This window comes from Dermochelys coriacea, chromosome 5, assembly GCF_009764565.3.
Source record: "Dermochelys coriacea isolate rDerCor1 chromosome 5, rDerCor1.pri.v4, whole genome shotgun sequence".
In the NCBI taxonomy this organism is placed as follows: Eukaryota; Metazoa; Chordata; order Testudines; family Dermochelyidae; genus Dermochelys; species Dermochelys coriacea.
In genome coordinates this window covers 55,333,009-55,357,558 of record NC_050072.1, presented here as the reverse complement: position 1 = coordinate 55,357,558, position 24,550 = coordinate 55,333,009, and the positions used below count along the sequence as shown (strand labels likewise).

General features: G+C 40.1%; 1 long non-coding RNA gene across 1 annotated transcript in view; it reads right to left on the bottom strand.

Moving 5' to 3' along the window:
* Positions 1–14,527: 14,527 nt before the first annotated feature.
* LOC122460366 overlaps positions 14,528–24,550 on the bottom strand; it is a 120,215-nt gene continuing 110,192 nt past the window's right edge. The window contains exon 2 of the long non-coding RNA XR_006281629.1: positions 14,528–15,625. This is a non-coding gene — a long non-coding RNA (uncharacterized LOC122460366). The remainder of the gene's footprint in view (positions 15,626–24,550) is intronic.

Here is a 24,550-nt window from a genome sequence, read left to right as displayed (position 1 = left end):
GCTGCAAGTTTTGGGGCTCCTGGTTATCCACCGCCTTCTCTACTTATTTCATACAGCATACATGAAGCGAAAATAAATGCTAATACAGCTATATCTCAGAAAATAGTTGAAACTAAAGTATTTCAGTTTTCTCTCATTTCTAAATCAGGACTAATTCATTTTAAGTCAATGGAGTTACACTGGTTTAAAATGGGTGTGTTTGAGGGGATAATTGAGCCCTAAATAATCTGTTTACCAAGGAAGTTCTGGCCCTGCTCCTGCATGTCCTATGAATTAAAGAACAGAACATATACACTCATCATCTCCACAATCACTCTAACATTCCTGCTGTATTTTGTCACAGCACAGTGCTCGCTAGATAAAGTACAAGCTTTTGTATAAAAGGGTATATTTTTCCTCAATAAGAGAATACATCTTAAAAATTATATTTAATTTAGGGCTTATGTTTATACTCTGACTAACAATGGAGTAGCTAGGACCAAACCTTTGCTTATCTCTGCAATTAAACCATTTACAACATCTCGGGAATAACTGTAAAACCTTTAGACCTGCTGCCGCTTCTTACTTATGGAGGCAAGTATGCTAGGGGCAGGGCTAGAATTTTGTTCTCTTCCCTGGCAGAGGATTTACTTTAGGACTTGTCTATATTAGAACTTAGGGTATAATTTACAAATAATAAATAATCCACACCCTGAGTGACGTAAATTATACCAACCTAAGTTCTTGTATAAAGAGTGCTATGTTGGCAGGACAGCTTCCCTCCATCCTTACAAGGGAATGTACCAACAAAGGGAGACCAACCAAGCAGGTCATGGGAAGTATTGGGGCTGAAGGGTGGCAAGGGGAAATAAAACGTATGAGAGGGATGAAGCCAAGATCTCATGGGAATCTCCAGTATTCTGTATGGTAGAATGCTCTGGATTTGTGGAAAAACTAGGAAGTGGATAAGATATTTTACATTTACGCATCTGAAGAAGTGGGTTTTTTACCCATGAAATCTTATGCCCAAATAAATCTGTTAGTCTTTAAAGTGCCACCGGATTCCTCATTGTAACTGGGTAAGCACACTTTTTCCTTCCAACACAGCACTACAGGCAAAGGGGATGTTTCATTGTTATGGGAAACATCCCCTTTGCCCTCTCCCCAAACCCTCCCAAACAGATTTTGTTCCGAAGGTCACCAAATTCCAGCTATTTTGGTATCTTAGAGCCCTCACAGAGAATGCACTGCCAGCCACTCCTCTTTTAGAAGGAAGGGAATCCAGCTCAGGTTCCCCTGTTGACTGCAGCTGTGGCAGAATGGCATGGGGAGAAAGGCATTTCCTGAGATAGGCTGGTCCCAGACCATCTAAGACTTTGTAGGTCATAAACAACCTCTTAAACTTCATGCAGACACAAATAGGCATCCAGGGAGCACCTGGAGCACTGGTATCATAGTATCATAGACTTTAAGGTCAGAAGACATCATTATGATCATCTAGTCTGACCTCCTGCACAATGCAAACCATGGAATCTCACCCACCAACTCCTGTAACAAACCACTAACTTATGTCTGAGCTACTAAAGTCCTCAAATCATGGTTTAAAGACTTCAAGGTGCAGAGAATCCTCCAGCAAGTGACCCGTGCCCCACACTGCAGAGAAAGGTGAAAAAACCCCAGGGCCTCTGGCAGTCTGCCCTGGGGGAAATTCCTTCCCAACCCCAAATATAGTGATCAGCTAAACCAGGGGTCTCAAACTCAAATGATCACGAGGGCCACATGAGGACTAGTACATTGGCCCAAGGGCTGCATCACTGACCACCACTCCCTGATGCTCTGGCCTGGCCCCGCCCCACTCCACCCCTTCCGTGAGGCCCCACCGCTGGCCGCCAATTGGAGCGGAGGGGGAGGTACCTGAAGGAGCAGCCAGGGCAACACACAGACCCCAGTGCCCCTACCTGAGGTCTCGGCCACTTCCCGGAGTGGTGTGGGGGCAGGGCAGGCAGGGAGGGAGCCTGCCCTGCCCCCGGTGCACGCTGGGCTGGAGCCACTCTAGGTAAATGCTGGGGGGCAGCAGGGAGCTGGCGGGCCACAGAAAATGCGTCCCATGGGCTGCATGTTTGAGACCCCTGAGCTAAACCCTGAGCATGTGGGCAAGTCTCACCAGCCAGATACCCAGGAAAGAATTCTCTATAGTAACTCAGATCCCACCCCATCTAACATCCAATCACAGGTCATTGGGCATACCTATTGCTAGTAGGCAAAGATCAATTAATTGCAAAAATTAGGCTATCCCATCATATCATCTCCTCCATAAACTTATCAAGCTTTGTCTTGAAGCCAGATATGTCATTTGCCCCCACTGCTTTCCTTGGAAGGCTGTTCCAGAACTTCACTCCTCTGATGATTAGAAACCTTCATCTAATTTCAAGTCTAAACTTCCTGATGGCCAGTTTATATCCATTTGTTCTTGTGTCCACACTGGCACTGAGATTAAATAATTCTTCTCCCTCCATGGTATTTATCCCTCTGATATATTTATAGATAGCAATCATATCTCCTCTCAGCCTTATTTTAGATAGGCTAAACAAGCCAAGCTCCTTGCGTCTCCTTTCATAAACAGGTTTTCCATTCTTTGGATCATCCTAGTAGCCCTTCTCTGTACCTGTTCCAGTTTGAATTCATCCTTCTTAAACATGGGAGACCAGAACTGCACACAATATTCCAAATGAGGTCTCACCAGTGCCTTGTATAACGGTACTAACACCTCCTTATTTCTACTGGAAATACCTCGCCTGATGCATCCCAAGACTGCATTAGCTTTTTTGATGACCATATCACATTGGCGGCTCATAGTAATCCTGTGATCGACCAGTACTCTGAGGTCCTTTTCCTCCTCTGTTACTTCCAAGTAATGTGTCCCCAGTTTATAACAAAAATTCTTGATATTAATCCCTAAATGCATGATCTTGCACTTTTCACTATTAAATTTCATCCTATTACTATTACTCCAGTTTACAAGGTCATCCAGATCTTCCTGTAGGATATCCCAGTCCTTCTCTATACTGGCAATATCTCCCAGCTTTGTGTCATCTGCAAACTTTATTAGCACATTCCCGCTTTTTGTGGCAAGGTCAATAATAAAAAGATTAAATAAGATTGATCCCCAAACCGATCCCTGAGGAACTCCACTAGTAACATCCTTCCAGTCTGACAGTTCACCTTTCAGTGTGACCCGCTGTAATCTCCCCTTTAACCAGTTCCTTATCCACCTTTCAATTTTCATATTGACCCCCATCTTTTCCAATTTAGCTAATAATTTTCCATGTGGAACCATATCAAATGCCTTACTGAAATTGACGTAAATTAGATCTACTGCATTCCCTTTATCTAAAAAATCTGTTACCTTCTCAAAGAAGGAGATCAGGTTGGTTTGACACAATCTACCTTTTGTGAAGCCATGTTGTATTTTGTCCCAATTACCATTGACCTCAATGTCCTTAACTACTTTCTCCTTCAAAATGTTTTCCAAGACCTTGCATACTACAGATGTCAAACTAACAGGCATGTAGTTATCCGGATCACTTTTTTTACCTTTCTTAATAATAGGAACTATGTTAGCAATCCTCCAGTCATACGGTACAACCCCTGAGTTTACAGATTGATTAAAAATTCTTGCTAACGGGCTTGCAATTTCATGTGCCTGTTCCTTTAATATTCCAGGATGAAGATTATCCGGGCCCCCCAATTTAGTCCCTTTAAGCTGTTTGAGTTTGGCTTCTACCTCAGATGTGGTAATATCTACCTCCATATCCTCATTCCCATTTGTCATCCGGCCATTATCCCTAAGCTCCTCATTAGCCTCGTTACAGACTAAGGCAATTATTTGTTTAGATATTGGGCCATGCTTAGATTATCCTTAACCTCCACTCCATCCTCAGTGTTAAGCAGTCCCACTTCTTCTTTCTTTGTTTTCTTCTTATTTATACGGCTATAGAACCTTTTACTATTCCCTTTGCAAGGTCCAACTCTACATGTCTTTTGGCCTTTCTCACTTTATCCCTACATGTTCTGACCTAAATACAGTAGCTTTCCTTGCTAATCCCTCCTATTTTCCACTCCTTGTATGCTTTCTATGTTTTCTTAACCTCCTCTCTAAGATGCTTCCTCATCCAGCTTGGTCTACAACTCCTGTCTATGATTTTTTTCCCCCTTTCTTGGGATGCAGGATTCTGATAGTTTCTGCAACTTTGATGAAGTAATTCCAGGCCTCATCCACCTTTAGAGCTACATGTTTTTCAATCCAATCCACTTCCCTAACTAATTTCCTTAACTTTTTAAAGTTAGCCTTTTTAAATCAAAAACCCTAGTCACAGATCTATTTTTGTTTATCCTTCCATTTAGTTTTAACTAAATTAGCTCATGATCGCTCAAACCAAGGTCGTCCCCTACAATCATTCTTCTATGAGGTCCTCACTGCTCACCAAAACCAAATCTAAAATGGCATCCCCTCTTGTTGGTTCAGCAACTACTTAGTGAAGGAATCTATCGTGTCCAGGAAAATCTGAGCCCTATCATTATTACTAGCACTTGTCCTCCAGTCTATATCTGGGAAGTTAAAGTCTCCCATGATCACACAATTCCCATTAGTATTTATTTCTTTAAAAACATTAAAGAGGTCTCTATCCGTACCCACGTTGGATCCCGGCGGTCTATAGCACACACCAAGCACTATCCCAGGGCAGGCTCTAGTAGCTTTCTTCCCCAATGAGATTTTTGCCCAGATATATTCTGTCTTATCCATTCTATCACTTCTTATTTCTTTACAGTCTACCTCATCATTGATATAAAATGCTACTCCACCACCTTTGCCTTTATTTCTGTCTTTCCTAAATAGCACATATCCTTCAATACCCATACTCCAGTCATGACTACTATTCCATCATGTTTCTGTTATGCCTGTAATATCTGGTTTCACTTCCTGCACCAGTAGCTCTAGTTCCTCCATTTTATTACCTAGGATCCTCGCATTAGTGTACAAACATCTTAATTTTTGCTGTTTGGCTTCGCTCACATTCTTTACCCAATTGGGCACAGTATTACCACCAATATTACCTATTAGATTGGTATGTACACTGCCCTTCTGCCTTATGTCCATTCTCCTACCCGCACCTGTATCCTTTCTTACTTCATTTTCTTACCTCTCAAAGAGAATAATTGGCATGGAGGTTACCTGGACATCTCCCAACCATCTCCCCCGAATTCCTAGTTTAAAGCTCTCTTGATCAGTTGTGCCATCCTCCATGCTAGAAGTGTATTTCCCTCCTTACTCAGGTGAAGTCCATCCTGAGAGAACAGTCCTCTGTCCCAGTGCCTGAGCCATCTGTTGAGCATCATAATCGTGTCACACCTTCGTTGCCCTTCTATAGGAACAGGCAGAATCCCACTGAAGATCACCTCAGCCTCAATTTCCTTTAGCTTCTTCCCCAGCCTGGCATAGTCTCCCTTGAGATGTTCCAGTGAGAATCTAGCCGTATCATTTGTTCCCACATGAAGGATAATCAATGGATTCTTTCCCGCTCCCATTAGGATCCTCTTCAGCCTCAGGTCCACATCCCATAACTTAGCACCTGGCAGGCAGCACACCCTTCTGTTCTCTGGATCATCTCTTGTTACAGGCCTGTCTATTCTTCTCAGTAATGAGTCCCCAATCACATAGACCTGCCTTTTCCTGGTGATGGTGTGATTCTCCAGTCTATCCCCTGTTCTATCTGGCTGCAAGTCCTCTCAATTCCTATTGTCCCTTGCAGTCCTCTGCAACCCATCCCGTATTCTCCTGGGGCTCATATTTGGTGTTGTTATCTCCATTGACTTCATCCATCCTCTTCCAGTAGGACTATCTGATCTTCTCTTTTTCCTTGCCTTCTCACCTTCAGTGACCATCTGCTGTGCCCCTTCTTCATTTTCCAACTCTACAAAACCTATTCCTGAGCTCTATTTCTCCATCGCTGCCCCATTTTTTCCTCTGCCTGGTTCTCCTAGTCACATGCTTCCATTGTCTTCTTTCCTCATGCAGCAGTATCCTCTCAGAGTTCTTTGGTACTGCTTCCATCTGCAAGTCTGAGCTTTTCCCTTCAGCCTCCTCATGTCTTTGCTCCATCATCCGCTCGAACCCCCTTCTAAACTCAACCAGAGTCTCCATCTGCATCTCCAGTCATAGAATCATAGATTCATAGATACTAAGGTCAGAAGGGACCATTCTGATCATCTAGTCCGACCTCCTGCACAGCGCAGGCCACAGAATCTCACCCATCCACTCCTACGAAAAACCTCACCTATGTCTGAGCTATTGAAGTCCTCAAATTGTGGTTTAAAGACTTCAAGGAGCAGAGAAGCCTCCCTCAAGTGACCCGTGCCCCATGCTACAGAGCAAGACGAAAAACCTCCAGGGCCTCTCCAATCTGCCCTGGAGGAAAATTCCTTCCCGACCCCAGATATGGCAATCAGCTAAACCCTGAGCATATGGGCAAGATTCACCAGCCAGATACTACAGAAAATTCTTTCCTGGGTAACTCAGATCCCATCCATCTAATATCCCATCTCAGGGGATTAGTCCTATTTACTCTGAATATTTAAAGATCAATTACTTACCAAAATAACATTATCCCATCATACCATCTCCTCCATAAACTTATCCAGTAGAATCTTAAAACCAGATAGATCTTTTGCCCCCACTGCTTCCCTTGGAAGGCTATTCCAAAACTCACTCCTCTGATGGTTAGAAACCTTCGTCTAATTTCAAGTCTAAACTTCCTGGTGGCCAGTTTATACCCATTTGTTGTTGTGTCCACATTGGTGCTAAGCTTAAATAATTCCTCTCCCTCTCCTGTATTTATCCCTCTGATATATTTATAGAGAGCAATCATATCTCCCCTCATCCTTCTTTTAGTTAAGCTAAACAAGCCAAGTTCCTTGCGTCTCCTTTCATAAGACAAGTTTTCCATTCCTCGGATCATCCTAGTAGCCCTTCTCTGTACCTGCTCCAGTTTGAATTCATCCTTTTTAAACATGGGAGACCAGAACTGCACACAGTATTCTAGGTGAGGTCTCACCAGTGCCTTGTATAATGGTACTAAAACCTCCTTATCCCTACTGGAAATGCCTCTCCTGATGCATCCCAAAACCGCATTAGCTTTTTTCACAGCCATATCACATTGGCAGCTCATAGTCATCCTATGATCAACCAATACTCCAAGGTCCTTCTCCTCTTCCGTTACTTCTAATTGATGCGTCCCCAACTTATAACTAAAATTCTTGTTATTAATCCCTAAATGCATAACCTTACACTTCTCACTATTAAATTTCATCCTATTACTATTACTCCAGTTTACAAGGTCATCCAGATCCTCCTGTATAATATCCCGATCCTTCTCTGAATTGGCAATACCTCCCAGCTTTGTATCATCTGCAAACTTTATTAGCACACTCCCACTTTTTGTGCCAATGTCAGTGATAAAAAGGTTAAATAAGATTGGTCCCAAAACCGATCCCTGAGGAACTCCACTGGTAACCCCCTCCAGCCTGACAGTTCGCCTTTCAGTAGGACCCGTTGCAGTCTCCCCTTTAACCAATTCCTTATCCACCTTCTGATGTTCATATTGATCCCCATCTTCTCCAATTTAACTAATAATTCCCCATGTGGCACGGTATAAAATGCCTTACTGAAATCTAGGTAAATTAGATCCAGTCCAAGGATCATCTCTTCCATCAGCTCTATCAGGCGGCACTTCATGTAGAAGAAATTCTTTTCAGGTACCCCTTCCAGGATCATGTACATGCCACAGCTTCTACATCCAGTCATCTTCATTGTGTCTTCCACTATTTGGGTCACTCCCACTTCTGCCTCTGTGTCTGTCATAGCCTTCTCACCTAAGTCCTGTTAGTCCAGGAAACACAAACCATGAATGAGTTTTAGATTTGTTGTATGGCTACTAGGGATACGTGATCAGGTTCAATTGCATAAAAAAAAAATCCAGAACTTTTGACCATCTTTCAAACCAAACTGAACTTGAACCTTTTTAAGGCTCATAACAGATCCATTCATTGTTCCTTCAGATCTCCTATCATTAGATTTTTGCTAAATAATGTTATTCCTGTGCATGCATAGCAAAGTCAATAATTGAAAAGTGCACTGCTACTCTAAAAATAGCTTCTTGCTTCTTAGAGGTGCTCCCTGTGCATTTTCAGAGGCATAACTTCTGATTTTAGTGACAAACAAATATTTACTGCCTTCTATTCCTGGTACCACTGCAGAGCCAACACAGCTAAAATTGAGTGAACTGTAGATTTTATTGCATGTTGTACACCATCAACAAAATTACCTACTAAGTTTTAATCATTTATAGACTTTCATACACAGGAATCAATATAATTTGCAGAAAACTAAACTTGGGTTGCAGAGCCAGTGATGTTTTGCATGAGTCTGACTCTAAGAGTCAGTTTGCAGGGAAAGCAGGTTTTTTTAATCCCCCCCTTTTTTTCTTTTTTTTTTAAACAAGATATATGATCTGGAAACCATGAGACACAAATATGGAAATCTATGATAGTATTTTTACAAAGTCACTTTTCAGAAAAAGGCTGAAAGGACATTTGTTCTGGTAAGATGAACTAAATAGCAATTTAAAAATTAATTTGAGCCAAATTTTACCATGCACTGTGCATAGGGACATGCCAGAGAGCTCAGGGGAAACACTCAGAGTGGATCAGCTCTATTTTGGTTCACCTCAAGCACTTCTGCACAAGCCCTATAAGAAATGTGCCACAGATGAGTATTTAGTGGTAAACCCTAAGAACTAAGACATGGTCCACATGTCTATGCTCATGCATCCCTGATTGAGCAATAGTTACTCCACAAAAACAGGGAGGAGTCCTTGTGGCACCTTAGAGACTAGCAAATTTATTTGGGCATAAGCTTTTGTGGGCTAAAACTCATTTAATCAGATGCATGGATTGAAAAATATAGTAAGCAGTATATATATCACAGCACATGAAAAGATGGGAGTTGCCTTACCAAGTGGGGGAATGGGGTCAGTGCTAATGAGGCCAATTCAATTAAGGTGGAAGTACTGCTTAGTATATTTTTCAATCCATGCATCTGATGAAGTGGGTTTTAGCCCGTGAAAGCTTATGCCCAAATAAATTTGTTAGTCTCTAAGGTGCCGCAAGGACTCCTCGCTGTTTTTCCTGATTCAGACTAATACGGCTACCACTCTGCAATCAGTTACTCCACAGTGTCCCAAGCTAATTTGTTTTGGAATTCCTATCAAGAATATTATGGGAAGGAAAAGTAACTTTTTATGGCTAGAATATGTATACATATATTGCTGGTTGAGCTGTTTATAGTATTTCTGAACACATTTTGGTAACCAGTTCACATTTATTTCAAACTCAATCCTCATCATTTGTTTCCACAACAGATATCCCCATTATTAGCATTTGAAGCTAAGAGGCTACAAACCCATGAAAGGGTTCATCATTGAACAGTTACAGATGCCTAATGATAGAAGTGCTAAAGGGCACTGCTATAATTAGCCAAGTGACTATAGAATGCAGTGCAGTGAGACTATTTTATTAGCTGAAGAAATTTCTGCAGAAATTGTAGGATGCCAAAACTTAACTGCTTTTCATATTGTTACATCCTTAGAGGATAGAGCCTCTCCTACCCTGAGGTCACTGTGCTGGTCTCATTATCCTCTATGAAAGCTCTAGTTCAGTTGTCTTTAAACCTACTTGCCAATGATCAATTGTCACTAAGGAAGTTTTATTAGGCTTAACCCTTTGGAGAATGGTGCTATGTGGATCAGTCACTGGTATTTAGTCAGCAGGTTGCTTTGATCAGATACACTAGTGATGTATTCTTTTTTCCTGCCTCGCATGATAGCGAGTGTGCCTAAAAGCCTTGTGGCACAGAGTTCACCTCAATAGGTTTGTATTTCAGGGTCTTTTTGTTTTGTCATCCAACAAAAGAAACATCAAATTCACATTGATTATGGCTTGTCTACTTTGGAGGATTTTACATTAAGCATATTAGCTTGTTCAGCTTTCAGTGGATCAATAAATAATGACTGAATTCCAACACTTTCTGAATGCAGTAGATAAAGCAATCAGTCTCTTCCTGTCTCTTTCCCCCCAGTCATGTCTTCACCCCTTTCAGGAAAAATCAATACGAATTTATATCAGCATTTAGATTTTCACGAGGATGATTTTTCTTCAGCTAGGAGTTGTGTTAAGGAACAAATTGACCATTGGTGCTACAATAATTATGTGTATATATAACAGAACTTGCCAACAGAGTAGCATTTTAACATGTATTTGGTAAAACACACACACACACACACACTTTCCTTTCATGTTGATTTTCAATACCTTTAAACAATAAACAGCTAAAAAGAATTTAACTATTTTATATGGGGAATCACCATACAAATAATAATTACTTATTAAGATGTTCTTTTACTAGGGTTCTGAAAATTGTGATTGCGTTAGGCTGGTATTTTTTTTTCAAGAAAAGTTCTTTTGAATGTTCTCTTTTAGTTTGCAATGGGAAATTTTGATGTATCTTGGCCTTTTACAATTCTGAAGTGATCAAGATTTTTTTAAATTAAAATAATAAAACAGGCTTATTAACAGCATTTATTGTAGTCCTCTGCTTAGATATAAAACAAAAGCTATCATCTAAATCAACAACCCAATTTGGGAGCAGTTTGCATTCTCTAAACAGTATTTGTTTGACTACAAAAGAGAGTAAAAGGATACTATTTAGAGAATGAAAATGGAAGTATAAAAGAAATCCAGTAATAAATAATTGATAGGAAATATTGATCTGGAAGGGGAATGTATGTATCTATGTTAATTCACTTAAGAAAGCTAGAGTGGAATTGTGTCAGTAGTACTACTCCATAATTTCAGAGCTAGAATTTGTACTTTCCAATATAAGCAAAATAAAGGTTTCTAAATCTATCAAAAGGCTCTAAGAAAGAAATGACAAAACTCATTACTGGCTCCTTTTGCATAATTAGATGACTGTGTTTCTCTGTAATAAAATTCAGATTGTTTCTAGTGTAGAAGACAATTATTTTTAGTCTAATCTGAAATAGGCACATTATTTAAAAGTAAATCCTGCTGCTTAACAGAAGGGAGGGAAGGTTAAATTAGAGTACACTGTTACTCACCTGCTGCCTTTTTCATAAAGCAAGAGTATGCTTCAACTTCTATTAAGTTCCTAGATTAGTAATTGTCAGGGCCTGTAATGGGGTGGTCTGACTTAGTAGTCAGCACCAAGAGGGAGTCATGGTTGGGAGTCACACTAAGGGTCAAGTTAAAGTCCAAAGCCACACTAAGAGTCAGAGCCAGATCACACCAATGACTAAGTCAGAGTCAAAGTCAGATGTCACATCAATGGTCAAGGATGGAGGGAGCAGCAGGGGCCAGAACAAGGGAAGCAGGAACAGAGAGCAGGGAATGGTAACAGGAACAAGGAGGACAGCAGCACAGTCGATCTCAAATTTTCCAGACCACAGTACCCCTTTCAGGAATCTGATTTGTCTTGCATACCCCAAGTTACACCTTACTTAAAATCTACTTGCTTTCAACATCAGACATAAAAATACAGAAGCATCAGAGCACACTATTACTGAAAAATTGCTTACTTTCTCATTTTTATTATATAATTATAAATTAAATCAATTGGAACACAAATATTGTATTTACATTGTAGTGTATTATATAGAGCAGTACAAACAAGTCATTGCGTGTTTGAAATTTTACTTTGTACTGACTTCGCTAGTGTTTTTTTACGTAACCTGTTGTTAAACTAGGGAAATATCTAGAGGAGTTGATGTACCACCTGGAAGATGTCTGTGTACTACCAGGAGTACACGTTCCCCTAGTGAAGAACCACTGATCTAACTTTGCAGCATGGTGGGGCTGCACATAAGGCTCTTGCTTGATAACCTACAGGGCTGGATTTGAGACCCATGGTATGTGATGGTAATGTACACAATGAGGTTACAGACCTCCTGTTTCTTAGCTGCCATTGTCAAGTGGTTCCAACAATTAAGCAATTTAGCTGTGAATGGCTAAAATGCCAGTCAGGGCTGCAATCAGCTCCTCAACAAGTATAGCTCCAAAATAGACTGAAGTTACACACATTACACAGTTTGAAAGTCTGGCACTGGGAGGGTTTTGTAGATAATGAAACCAATACCTTCTCTGACAATGACTATTCTGGGGCAAGACTGTAAATATCACATTTGTTGAGAGTCTCACATATTGTTGAGAGTCTCACATATTCACATGACAGGTTTCAGAGTAGCAGCCGTGTTAGTCTGTATTCGCAAAAAGAAAAGGAGTACTTGTGGCACCTTAGAGACTAACAAATTTATTAGAGCATAAGCTTTCATGAGCTACAGCTCACTTCATCGGATGCATCCAATGAAGTGAGCTGTAGCTCACGAAAGCTTATGCTCTAATAAATTTGTTAGTCTCTAAGGTGCCACAAGTACTCCTTTTCTTTTTACATATTCACATGATTTTAGGAGCTGTGCTTTTAAGAAATACATCCCTTATCACAAAAAGATTATAAAACTGAAAGACTTGACTACACTGTTATAACATATAGACCAGGGAGGTTCCCCTTGCTAGGTTTCCTCTGAGGAGTAGTGGGAGTCTGACTCATCTGTAAAAAAGCAAGAGTTTGGCTTACAAATCCTGCATATTCCCCAATATCACACATCTCAGGGATCCACTGCATGCACATCGGCTCTGGGGCTCTGCCCCTTCTTTTTGAAAGCAAGGCTATAATGGACCCATACTACCAGAGGTACTTGGCCAGTGCCTGCCTTGGAACTCCTCTTTAAGAAGGTCCTCAGAGAAGTAAATAAGTCTCTTACCTTTCCACTCCTTGCAGGGTGTATTTCCTTCTTGCTTCATGTGTGGCTATCTGAAAGTATTGATAGTTTCCTGTGAGGTCTAGAGGGAGAGGGATCTTTGCCACAAAGGCATTGAGCCTCTATTACTAGTGGAGGTGGTGGGAGATCTGCACATGGGGGATGTCCCTTTACATGAAGATCCAAAGGAAATGATTGTCCCTGAGTTACTTGGAGCTTTTTATCAGAATGAGAATTACGGTGGTAACCAGTAGTAGGTACAGTTTACAAAACTTCTCTGCACTTCTCTCAGTAGAGGCTTTTTGCATATTTAAAAAATGTATTTGAGGTCACGCGCAATTTCAGAAGTAGCCACCAATGCCATATCCTCCTCTTCTCCCTCCCCACACTGTTAAAACAGTTTTAACTCACATCTATTTCTAGGGGATGATACAGAACTTGGTTTCATGAATAATAAAAGTGTGAAAGATACATATGTGATAATCCAAAAATAATCTTCATTTAAAAGGGAATAAGGTTGGTCTGATATCCCTCTAAGGCACCCCTTTAGTGCAAGGGCATGCCAAGTTATGAGACACTTGTTAATCACACTTTACTGACCACATATCACATTTCGGTTGACAGTGGCAGACTGCATCTTCTCAATTTTCCCTTCTGCCTCCAACATAAGGACATACGCTCACATTAATCTGCCTCCCAATATAATGCAAAACCCTAATTACCACCTCAGCATCCTCAGCAAACAGTCAGTTCTGACATATGTGCACAGATTAAACATATGTTATGCAATCTGCTTGTGGGGGATGTATGAAGTTATAATGAAGGTTTTGTGTTGTATGGTGAGGAGACAAAAAGGAATTTCCTTGAGTTGGTGCTCAGTCTGCATTATGACCCCTAACCATGAAGGCTGACAGCTTCCTTCGAGGTACAATAATCACTCAGTTCTCAGGGAAAGGGATTGGAAAGGTCTGGGCACTGGGCTGCATCTTTTTGTGCCATTCCACTGCAATAATCCTCTGACTCTCTTCTTCCTCCTGACATGAAATCACACTGAAGTAGCAATGGCTTTCCAGAGGGGTGAAATTAATCTTAACTTTGGCTTTAGTCATTTGCCCTAGCTACTGAATAAGGTACTCCATTCATTAAACTATTCTATCAGCTTAGGTGCACAAGTATGTTGCTCTCTGTAATGCTTCCAATTTACTGATAGAGATGTTATGTAACCCAACATTTCTTTTGGAAATGAATCTTTACATGTTAAGGAATTCTGGTGGGTCACTTGTGGAGATATTAAACAGGAAGGGGGCTGGAATTTATCATTGAAGCAATCCATTCCGTTGAGTATGCCATCAACTTTTCTGACTATCCCCCTCAAGAAAATAAATAAATAAACTGCACATCCATTCTCAAGCAAGGAGAAGATATAATTTTGCAGGTTTCAAACTATCTTCGATGTATTAAACTAAGTTTTTAACTTGGCCATAACATGAATGTCATGATACTCTGTCAGCTTCCCTTCCACTATTGACGCTATTCTACCCATTATCATCCATTCATGTAGCTTGTAGGTTGAGCAGAGTAAGGAAACTGGGCAATAGTTCTCCACAGAGTTAGCATCTTTATGTGGTTTGGCTAGTGCAGTCACTCTTTCCTATCTCTACAGCCTGGTTATCTGCATTGTCTTCATGCAAGAGATAAAGAAGTCAAGCCACCAGTTCTGTTCTCCTGTACCAAAGTATAATAATAGTTCATTAGATAAATCATCAACTCCAGTTGCCTTTCCACATTTCAGGGTTTTCATCGCTATTGCCAGCTCCAAAATGTTGAGCTGATCATTGTGGACTTTGCTCCACTCCGAGGAGTGAGCAAAGTCTGTACTATACTTGTTTTGCTCTGTGCTTTGCTTTATGGGCTGGTTTACCATTGAGGAGGAGATTTACCACTGAGGGCTTGGTTGTGAGAGACTGTGGTTGTTGTCCATCAGGGTTCAGCTTGTGAATAGTGGCCCATGCTTTTTTTTTTTTTGCTATTATGGCACAGGTTTGTTGTTTCAATCCACTCCCTCCAGCCGTTGCACCACTTTGATCTCTCACATAAGCCTTTCACCAAGTCCAGTGGTTCCTTTGGGGAAATCTTCCATGGGGATTTAAGTCAAACAATTCTGAACATTGCTTTATATTGTTGGTGTCTCTCTTCTGAAAGCCCATTTAAACCAACATTCCCTAGTGTTGTACTTTTGGGCAGTATTCCACACCAATGAGACAAATTCTCCATAACGGTTATGTGTCAGAGTAATATTGCAAATGGATTCATCCAATTCAGAGATAGACTTCCCATTCAACCTTTTTGAAGCTGAACCTCAGCAGATACTTTGTTTTTCTGGGTTGTAGTGTAGCCTCTATTGTCACTTGCATTGGTCTATGCTGTGATCTTGGAATCATTGACATGATCTCCCTTCTGAAGTTGCCTGCATTTTCACTGCTGACAAAAATTAGGTTAAGATTGTACTCCTTGTTCCATTGTGCATCTTGGAAGGTACATTTGTCCTCAAAGTCATAGAGCAAGATCAAGTTGTTTCTTGTCACCCGTTCTGAACTTCATCATTGTTGTTGTTGGGGTATCCCCAGAAGGTATTGTGACTGCTGAAGTCGCCTATGACAATGCATGGTTTCTCTGGAAGGGGAAAGTCAGTTGTTCACCTGGTGGTTAATAACAGAAACTAAATTTGATTGATAAGTTCCACCTTGGTGTTTCACAACAGTGTTTTTCAACAGTCTTTGGTCTTCAAGTGTTGCACTGCCATAAATGTTGCTTTCGATGTCCACACAATATGCATGCCAGGGATGTGTGGTGCTGTTTTCTCTCTTTGAAACTGCACATGATGTCCGCTTTCATGCCAGAAAGAACATCTGCCTGATCCCTCCTCATTGAAACTGGCAATTCTGAGTGCTGGCTTTATCAACGTTTATGTCTACTTCTATTGTGCATCTTGTCATATTTGGTCTTTCCCATGTTTAATTGCAATGGGAGAGTAACAGGGGTCACAATGTGAAGGTATCAGACTCTTCACCCTCTTACTCCCCCACCACATCATGATAATATGTTATGCCATTGATGCAGGGACCATCGTTATATTATAAGTTTGTACAGTGGCTAGCACAATGGTGGTCTAATCCCAGACTGGGGTTCCTAAATGCAACTGCAATACAAATAATAAATAAATAAATAATACATTGTGATATAAAGAGAATATCTTTATGCCTATTTAGTAGAGCCCATGCTCTGGGGTTTTCTGAATACAGAGTTCTTCTTGGCCATTCACTTGCCCATGTGTCCAGTCCTCTTTTGCCACAGCTCCCACAATGTAGGCTTCACTGGAATATCCTCTCAATTAAATGTTATCATGAGTTCTAATTAAATTCAGGCTTGTAAGAACCAGAGCTATTTATCCAGGCCTAGTTCAGATGATTATTCAAACACTGAGTGTTCTTTACTAATTTCTAAGTGATCAACTGTTAAGAGAAGAACTGCTGGACTAATCTGATTCTCCACCCCCCGCTCCGCTGGTCTAACCTCTGAACATGATCCCACAACGGACAATTGGCTTAGCTTAAAGGATGCATCAGACAGCAGTAACCTCTGGGTCTAATGCAGGGCCAGGTTAGAATACTGTACTGTAGATTGATGAAATTTAGGAAAGTTAACTAGGCAGGGAAAAGCAGGTCAACAGATATGGAATATGAGTGGGACAAAAAGAAGAGGGGTCACATCAAAGAGGAACAGGTTATTGTTGGGAAGGAATTCTTTTGTACAAGTAGCTGGACACAGTAGAACAAATTTACCATTTTAAAAGGAAGACAAACTTCTGTGTATATATTTGCAGAATAAGTTACTTTCCAAAAATACATTTAAATAAATAAATGTTTACTTTTTTAATTGCAAGGGGGGGGGATTGTGTTCCATCACCAATAGAACTATAAATTTAAACCATCAACAGTCTGGGATAGCAGCTTTATAAGACACACTTTGTCAAGTTCAGCTAAATGCAGCCTGGAAAAGTTTGGTATAACTTGCATGACAGTTTGTGGATCAATTTCAATGGAGGTATAAACAGTGGTTTAAGTTACAGTCCAGTCTAAGTTCTGCTCAGTTCTCTAGTGCAACAAAGTGTAACGGAGGAGATCCATTCATTTTGCACAACTAGTGAGTGTTATATCATTATACCACAGTGTTTTGCCACTTAAACTAACACTACTGTGCCTTTGACTTCAAAGGGAGTTCCGTGCTTGAGAAAACTGCAGGACTGGGCCCAAAATGGTTGTGTGAATTAAAATTTTGTTAAAGAAACTGATCTAAACATATATGAAAATCAGTTGCAGTTCATTGTCTCTTGGTAATTTGCCAGTGCAATCTTTACAAAGGTTGGGCACCCACGAGTTAAAGCATAATCCTTTATAAAACAGACCTTCATACTCTTGGAATAGTCTATATGAATTTCAGAAATGTTTTTACTTGTCCCCCCCAAAAAAAACCTCCCCAAAACCCCCACCCTACTTATACAATTAATTTAAATCTACAGATGTTAATTATTTGGAATTTAAAGCTATTTTTGAATAATAAAATTGAGTTTAGTATTATCTCTTCGACTGTAATAGATATAATGGTCCTAATTTTCATTTACTCTGAGGTCAGTTTACATTGCTCTGGCATAAATATATTTATCCCCACCTTGAGGCTCCTATATACAAGTAGGGTGATGTCAAATGTCCTTTGTGTAAAGGAGAATTAGGTCCAAGATGTTCTCCTCTCACTTTTCAATTAGTTAGTTCAGCAATATTAGAAGAGTAGTAGGCACTATCTATATCAGTGTTAAAAACTGTTTCAAACCCAGTGAAGTTTTTTTTTTCAAATGCATACTTCAACAGACCAGATAAAGCAATGAAATTATTCATTTTCCTACAAAATGTGGCTGGATTCTAAGCACAACAGCCAGAAAATATTGAAAATCTCAAGCTAAAGATGCTAATACCTTATTCAGTAAAATAGTTTAAAATTATTGGCAATTCAGGCTCTTGAATATTGTAGGGAAAGACTTTCTGGTTAAGCAATTGAGAGAATATTAAATAATTTGTAACAGATTCAGTTAATCGCTTAAAAGAGAAAAACTATTTGGTGATCTTTTGTATTATATATAACAATCATACGAGTCACTACTAAAATAAAACAGAAAGCATATTCAAACACCTGTTTGTTTTGCCAAATTTTTCCTTGAAAAGTTGCTACTGGCAGTATAAAACTCAGTGTTGTTTTTTGTTATAGTATATTGGGTAAGCACTAGCAAAGATAGGTTTCATGACACTTGGCAATAAATAAAATCAGAAGTTCACGTCTGGAAAATCAAGTGTATAAAATCATTAAAATTGAAGCAAATATGTGATAAACCTAAACAAGGGCCATACTGAGAGTCTGTGTGTCACTGATATATAAAACATTCAGTTACAAGCCTTTACTAAGGAATGATGGGTTTACCAGAGCAAGGTAGCACAGAGAATAATAAAGTTCCAAATGATAGTGCAAGATGCAATTTATCACCTATATGTGCAGACGTGACATTACAGTAACATTTACTTTGGATGAGTTTAGCTAATGGAAGGAAGTGAATATATATGCCTTTAAAAGAAAACTTAATAATTCTAAAGACTACTTTTCATGTAGAAACTAAAAGGAGTGTTTCTAAGTATTCCAAAATCATGCAAACCATGAACAGAGAACCATGAATAGACAAAGACATTAACGCTTTCAAAGAACAACTGGCTTTACTATAAAAGGGGAAAGAGAAAAATAGGTCTTCAGGTCAAATTTTCAAATATAATATAGAAATGAACCTTCAAAACTGATGACATCCTTTTTGCATGTGCTATTTAGGCACTCTCAGATTGCTACAAATTGGGGCACAAATTGCTGAATTTGCATGTGTGGTATTTTGCAGGCAAACAGAATTTTCACACATGAAGAAAAGCACATTTGTGTACAGGAATAAGATAATTGCATGATAACCACTCAGTTGTTCCCTCATTCAGTTTGTTCTGACAAATATAAGATTTTGCATTGACCAACAGATGCAACTTCAATAGCATTTTTAGAAAAGCTTCTACTTTACATATATATTGACCTCACTGCACGTTAAGCGGGTAGGTTGTGTGTGGCCTCTTTACAGGCTGGAGAGCCAGAGTGACTTGCTGAGGCAGCTTCAGATCAAGTCAGAGTCGAGGCTTCAGACCAGGTCAGACACTGGTCAGGTTGTCCCCCTCAAAGTGACAGGAAGAGATGAGGAACTATTTAGGTCCATGCCAGTACAGGAAAAGCCCTATTTTATCTGGACCAGGCAGAGGCTTCCATCCTCCCTCTCATGGTAGTAATTAAATTCCAAGATTTGTCATGATACACCATGAGCATTATGCTAGTAGCTCCTTTCTTGGGGGCTGGGAAGAACTTTTTCCCTCACTGCCCGATTAGCCAAGATGGTGGAGTTTAGTTGGGGTGAACATAAAACCAGGGTTAGGCTGTGCTTTTGCAATTCATTATGTCCTGCACAGATATTCATAGGGAAGAGATAGGGTGATCGCATAGAATGGATTGGTAAAGGCTTTAAAGGCAGTATTCTTTAAAGAAGTGGAAATGGGGTTGGGGGTTAAGATTGCTATGACTGGTACAGCAGAGAGCCAAACACCTCTCCTTTACAGCAACCCTTAACCCTCATTCAAAGGAAGGATCCCAGCATTCCTGGGGTATAATGTGTAAATGATTATGGAATTACCTACACTATACATTTTTATATGCTGGGTACTCCCAGAGATTTAGAAATAAAGGTGTGGCCTAGTTAAATCACATCCAGAGTCTCCTGTCCTTCCTCCTGCATAGCCGAACAATTTGTTTAAATGCATTTGTTAAATATTAGAACATAATATAATCATTATGAACCTTTATAGTACACAAGGAACCTTGCAGCAATAAATCCATTAACTGCTAGTCTTGTTCTCCAACACTCTCCGTTGTCTCTCATGGATTACCTGAGCCACCTTAAAAGTTTTGGAAAAAGATCATCTGGCTGAGCAGAGTAAATTCTAATCCTGACCGACATTTTGCAAAATGCCTCAGAAATGCTAGAGATTTCCAGGAATTTATGAGCATTTGACCCCCTTCTCCTACAATTCCCTTGGACTCCCAGAAATCCCTCCTTCAAGGAGCTGTCCTGGGAACTGCAGAATAGAAACATAGACTATAGTGCTACTGAGTGCTAATGTAGATGCAGGGAAGACTGCGTGTGATAGCTAGCATAGACGCACTTCTCCTTTGGTATTCACCATTTGCAGTCCCACTAGTTCAGTCACCAGTGGTTTACTTGTCTATCACAGATGCAGACTGAGTCCAGTAATTTAGGAACAATCTTAGCAGTTTAAATTAGATCTGAGCATCTCCACCTTAAAGGCATAAACAAAGCAATTATTCTACAGTTTGTTCTAAGCTGCAGTTGGCACAGTCATTTTGGAGTTGGCATTGGCAGATCTTTACTGAAAGTAAAGCTGCAATTGCATAACAATAGTGCTTCCACTGCATAAAAGCAGAGGGAACAAGCACAAGGTACAGTAGGAGAGCTATAAAATAAAAAGGAAATATTCACATTATAAAAGTGAATGTTCCATCAGTAATTCTTTTTCAATACGATTACAGAAATTGTACTTTCTGAAAGACTGCTAGAGCCAGAGAAACTTGCAGTGACAGATTTTTATTTTTAATGAAAAATTTGTCAGCTGTTAGCAATCTCTCATGAACGGAATTAATTTTTATGCTGTAGTGCCATTTGTGCCAAGACAAACACCCAGCCTTACAAAAGTAAGAGTTATTTTATTTATTCTGATAAGTGGTTCCTCAGGAAAAATGGCACCTTGCATCCCTACAGATCTTATTCAAGGTCTCATAATTTTTACCACACACAGAAACTGTGAACATGCAATTGGATTGAATCCATTGTTGTTTTGCTTGTTAATTTTTTCATTGAAAGCAGCAGTAGAATCCTTTAAAGCATAGAAATAACTTTTTACTGTATGAAATGACTTATTAGATAATTAGATGGAGCTTGGAGTTCAGAGATAAATATATGCTACTTTTTTGTCTGATTACATATGGCATTTCATATAAAAGCAGCTGTAGAATTACTGAAATAACTAAGATTAAAACAAATGCACCCATATCTTTGATAAGTGATATGGAGTAATATAGAGGTTTTCTCAGAACTGCTCCTGTCATTTTTCATAAACAAATGCATTAGTCTGGTCCTAAAAAGATAGAAATGTTTTTCATCTTAGCTCCTCACAGCAAATGTATGAAAGTCTGGGACTGTAATTGATTATCATCTTTGGAATACTTATATGACAACCTCTGATCATGGGAAAGTAAAAACCCAAGTGGCAGTATGATGTAGGATTGGGCATTACATAGTTAACAGGAGATCAGGGTGTGAGACTTTGGGCAAGTCACTTATGCTCAGATTTTTTAGAAATGTCTCCCAATTTGGGTGGCCATCTAAGATGTCTCATGTCTGGCACAAAAAAATTAAGGCTTTTGGAAAATGTTGGCTCTGGGGATTAATTTCATAGGTATTGTCCATTACATGCTGAAGTCAAAGGTAGCTGTGAGGTCTCCACATTTGAAAATCAGCCTGTTGGAATAATGGAACACAAGCTGGGCATTCTTAAGAGAAATTATGCAAAGGAAAGGCCATTCTTGCAAAATTTGTCTATAATTTACTGTGCCCCAGTTTTTCTGTGTATAGCATGATGATAATGCCTACCATCTCTGTAAAGTGGTTTGAAATCTAAAGGTAAAGGCAATATATTAAGTTGCATTATTGCTTTTAGAGGGCTTGAAGTCACAAATACAGATCTGGTTCATGTGAAGGATAAATCTCTTTTCATCTTCCAATAAAAAAGTCTCATTCAGTTAATTGTACACTTCACTCTACTTTCACTAGCCACTGTTTGACAGAACAATAAGGACCATTTTTCATAAAGTATTTTTCTTTTATATGCAAATTGGCAAGATGTCCCATGTAATGTAGCAGAATCTTCTTTTTTTCAGATGCAGAACAGCATTTTTCAGAATACACTGTAAACAAAACAAAACAACCCAAAAACACCATACATGTTTACCTAAAAGAGAATTCTGTGAATAATAAATGTAAACCTAACTTAATCTCTGTGGAAAAAATTAACCCATATGCACTTCTATATCAGGTTAATGGAATCTTACTTTCATGGGCCGCTTTCCAAGCTTTTAAATTCCTGACTAAATGATGTTCAGAGTTTTATGGTGAAGTGTGTATCTATCCATATATAAAATATCTTTTCCTAAAGGATATTTGTTTGCATCTATAGTTCCCCTAGAACTATTTAGCTTAAAGCTGTTGAGCTCATAAACCTGTTTAATGTAGATAAGATCACAACTTGCTTTTCTGTCATTTCTTTGTTTTAATGATTTATATATGAAGTATCAAAAATATTTTAAAATTAAAATACCCTACCTGGGACAATAGGAATGAAATTCATCATTAATGCATATTACCTTCTTCTGGGAGAAAAAATGTACTTTAATCTGTAGGATTATATTGGCATTTCATGTATTTTAATTACTATTAAAGATGAAGAATCTATCTACTATTGTCATCTTCAACACAAGAACAGATAGCTAAATAAATGTTTTTTCCTATACTGCTCCACATGATTGGGAGGTGCTCCCTGTCAAGATCTGCAAAACTATCTCGTTATCCACCTTCAAATCCATCCTCAACATTCTCTTTTACTGTAAAGCCTACAAAAAATTTGACAATGGTTGAGCTATGGGTGTGCTGAGACCACTACCTGTCACACTGACCAATATTGTCCTATTTGTACTTTCCTATTGGTCTGTCTGTATCTATCTGTTGTATCTTGTCTAATACTTAGATTGTTAGTTCATCAGGTCAAGAACTGTCATCTGTTGTTGTTCCTTGTTTGTACAGCACCTAGCACAATGGGGTCCTGATCCAGGATTAGAGCTTTTAGGTTATACAGTAATACAAATAAATAATAAAAGTTAAGCAGAAATAAGTAAATTGCAAGATTTGCTTGGTCTCCAAACAGGCCCATCCATATGCAGTGAATCAGAGTGGTAGCCACAAAAATGGACTCTTCCCCCGCAAAATTAGGTTGACATGTGATTTGCAGTGGAAGGACACTAATTTTATTGACACTCAGAGGAGAAGACTGTCCCAAGGAGGGGAGAGGAAAAATCAGTGAGCCCCATCAATCAGGATACAATCCTTCAGTGCTCAGTGATTAGGGTGACCAGATGACCATTTTTAAAGGAACAATCCCATATTTAAGCTCTCCTGAAGGCGTCCCGACCTTTTCTTTAAAATGGGCATAGTTTCCTATATTTTCTGTCTCCCTCCCTGCCACATCAGTACTGGTGGGTCCTGCTGCTGGCTGGATCCCTGCTCGCCAGCTGCCTGCCCATCAGCAGTGAGTGGGGGGGGGGTCCAGAGGCCGATGATAGGATGGGGGTGCAAGGCTGATGGTGGGGCAAAGGTGCAGTGCGTGGGGCTGGTCGCTCTCCCTGCTGATCTGTCAGCACAACCCCCGCTGTGTCCTGGCTGTCGGCCAGCAGGGCCCTGCTCCCCGTCCTGTTTTGGGCTGGCACACTGCAAGCTGCAGTGATTGGTGAATATGTGCAGGTGCCAGGCGGTGGTTGGTTACATGTCAGGTTATTCCTTCCCCCCGAGTTGTCCTCAATAATGGTTGGAAGCAGCTCCCATCCCTTCCCTCCCACACTGTGCTAAAAGGCTGCTGCTGGCTTCATTTTGGTGTGAACCTTGTCAGAAATACAAAGTGGGGCATGTGACCCAGTGCCCCTTCCTCCTCTCCCTCCCCCCTTCCCACACACACATTGCCTCAGGAAGATGAGGTACCAGATACCAGGAGAGGCAGGTCCATCCAGGGGGCCCAAGCATGGAGGGTGGAGAGCACTAGGCAGGGAGGGTTGGGTTGGGTCAGTTGGTCACCTGCTCCATGTAACAGGGGTACAGGAGAGAGAGAGTGTGAGTGCGTGTGCATGTGTGTGTGTGACCTCTCCTTGTGTGTGTGGGGGGTTAGGGGTGTGTGTGTCATCGCTCCCCGTGAACCCTAAAACCTTAAAGATAAGAAGGTAAATAAAAAGAATCCAACTATGTAGCATTTCTTTTTAACGGGGGTTCAAGTCAACTTAATGTTAATTTGAATGAATGCATAGTTCTGATTGATTGCTGTTGAACTTACTTGAATACGAGTAATTTTACAAGGTGCCCCATATTCATAATAGGGAAATATGGTCACCCAATCAGTGACACATACAAGTCCTTACTCTCAGTAATCGCGCTGAGCCCCCTCCTCCCAAGCAACAGAGCCAGATCTGTTGCTGTGGCTTCCTTACTGGCTCTAGTAGCTTCAGATCCCCTCCCTCCACTGCAGATTCAGGCCAATATCACTACATTGGTTACAGGTGGGTCACATTTTTGAGCTTTTCTTCAGAACCATAACGCCTAAATTGCT